Source organism: Octopus sinensis, linkage group LG2 (genome assembly GCF_006345805.1).
Source record: "Octopus sinensis linkage group LG2, ASM634580v1, whole genome shotgun sequence".
Taxonomy (NCBI): domain Eukaryota; kingdom Metazoa; phylum Mollusca; class Cephalopoda; order Octopoda; family Octopodidae; genus Octopus; species Octopus sinensis.
The window spans coordinates 195,395,154-195,397,653 of NC_042998.1; the positions used below are offsets into that span (position 1 = coordinate 195,395,154).

Here is a 2,500-nt window from a genome sequence, read left to right on the forward strand (position 1 = left end):
TGAATGCGCATGGCTCAGTGGTTAGAACATCGAGCTTACGATCGTGAGGTTGTGAGCTCAAATCCCGGACCGGGCTGCGTGTCTTGAGTGTCTTGAGCAAGACACTTTATTTCACGTTGCTCCAGATCACTCAGCTGTAGAAATGAGTTGCGATCGGCTGTTGCCTTTCCTTTGGATAACACTGGTAGCGTGGAGAGTGGAGGCCGGTATGCATGTTCGACTGCTGGTCTTCTGTAAACAATCTTGCCCGAACTTGAACCTGGGAGGGTAAATTCCTAGGTGCAATCCCATGGTCAGTCATGACCGAATGGGGGTCTGAGATCATAGGTCGTCACTACTAAGAACAACGCCGCCACCAACCAACGCAACTCTACTATCATTCAATCGTTATAACCACCAACACTACCACCACCGCTACCATCACTACGACTACCACCATCTCTATAATTTCTACTACTACTATCACTACTACCATCACCACTACCATCACTACCACCACCGCTACCATCACTACCACTACCACCATCTCTACCATTTCTACTACTACTATCACTACTACCATCACCACTACCATCACTACCATCACCACGACCATCAATACCATACTACCGTCACTGCCATCACTACGACCAAACACCACTGCAACCACAATACCCCTACTAAACATCACCATAACTACCATCTGAACACACTACCAACACATCTTCCTTACCAACACACCACTACAATGGTAGCGCTCCCCACCACGACCACAAACTGCCACACGCAACTGTAATCGCCACCACAATTATCATCATCGTCAGTACCACTAAATACTACAGCCACAACTACCACAACCTACCCTCGTCACCAACATCACTACTATACACCACCGCCATTTCTGTAATCAAGTGTATCACCATGACCATCACCACCCATCCTCAAAGATACCATAAATATCACCATCACCCAGTGCTACCACCATCGATAAGAAACACCACACAAATCCACCACCATCACAACAACCATTACACACCATCACCACCACCACCACCACAACCACCACCACCGCCGCCATCACCACACCCATCACCACCACCACCGTCATAAACACTATAACCACGACCACCACTACCACCACCACCGCCATCACCACCATAACAACTATCACCACCGACCACCACTACCACCACCACCGCCATCACCACCATAACAACTATCACCACCACCACCACTACCACCACCACCGCCATCACCACCATAACAACTATCACCACCACCACCACTACCACCACCACTGCCATCACCACCATAACAACTATCACCACCACCACCACTACCACCACCACCGCCATCACCACCACCATAATCATCATCAATATCATCATCATCACCACCACCACCACCATTACCATCATCACCACCACCGTCATAAACACCATAACCACGACCACGACCACTACCACCACAACCCCCACCACCACCACCAAAAAAACAAACACTATCAACCAGCACCACTACATACCACTACGTCCGACACAACCACTGTAACACTACTACCACTACAGCAACAACTGCTGTCATAAGTACCCTCCTCTACGCAACTATCCTCCCCCACACAAGTACCCTCCCAGCACTACAACCATCAAACCAACACCACTACGACCACCACCTTCACTAACACCTCCGCAACAATGACACCTATCACTGTCACAGCCAATACCATTACCATTATCAGTGCTGCTATCAATACCACCACCGCTCTCATCCCCACCATCCCCACCACCACCACCATCACCCCCCCACCCCCCCCCCACCACCATCCCACCGCTACCATCCCCACCTCAACCGTCACCACAACCACCATCCCCATCACCACCATCACCACCACCACCACCACCACCACCCCACCACCCTCACCACCACCACCATCCGCACCACCACCATCCCGCCGCTACCATCACCACCACCACCCCACCACCCTCACCACCATCCTCATCACCACCATCTCCACCACCACCACCATCCGCACCACCACCATCCGCACCACCACCATCCCACCGCTACCATCCCCACCTCAACCGTCACCACAACCACCATCCCCATCACCACCATCACCACCACCACCACCCCACCACCCCACCACCCTCACCACCATCTCCACCACCACCACCATCCGCACCACCACCATCCCGCCGCTACCATCTCCACCACCACCGTCACGACATCCACTATCACCACGATGAACCGCCACCATCACCACCACTATGACCAATATCATCGTTCCCCGCATCAGCAGCACCAGTCTCCCAGAGCAGCAACATCAGTAGAAAGAAGAATTCAAGAGAGCATGTACAGTTGCCACGCTATTGCAGAAATGCCCTGACCGGCTGCCGACGGATTCGAACCCAGACAACGACACTTTTGAAGGCACGTGAGTAAGACGAACTTATACATACCGATCAAAATGTTTGTGACAAGGAGTTGGGAGGGGATATTTGTACGCTACACATATATATAT

At 51.9% G+C, this 2,500-nt stretch overlaps 1 protein-coding gene across 1 annotated transcript in view; it reads left to right on the forward strand.

Moving 5' to 3' along the window:
* Positions 1–2,256: 2,256 nt before the first annotated feature.
* Positions 2,257–2,500, forward strand: part of LOC115227194 (synaptic vesicular amine transporter-like) — a 94,132-nt gene continuing 93,888 nt past the window's right edge. The window contains 1 exon segment of the mRNA XM_036500651.1: positions 2,257–2,409. The gene's annotated coding sequence lies outside the window, so the exon portion shown is untranslated.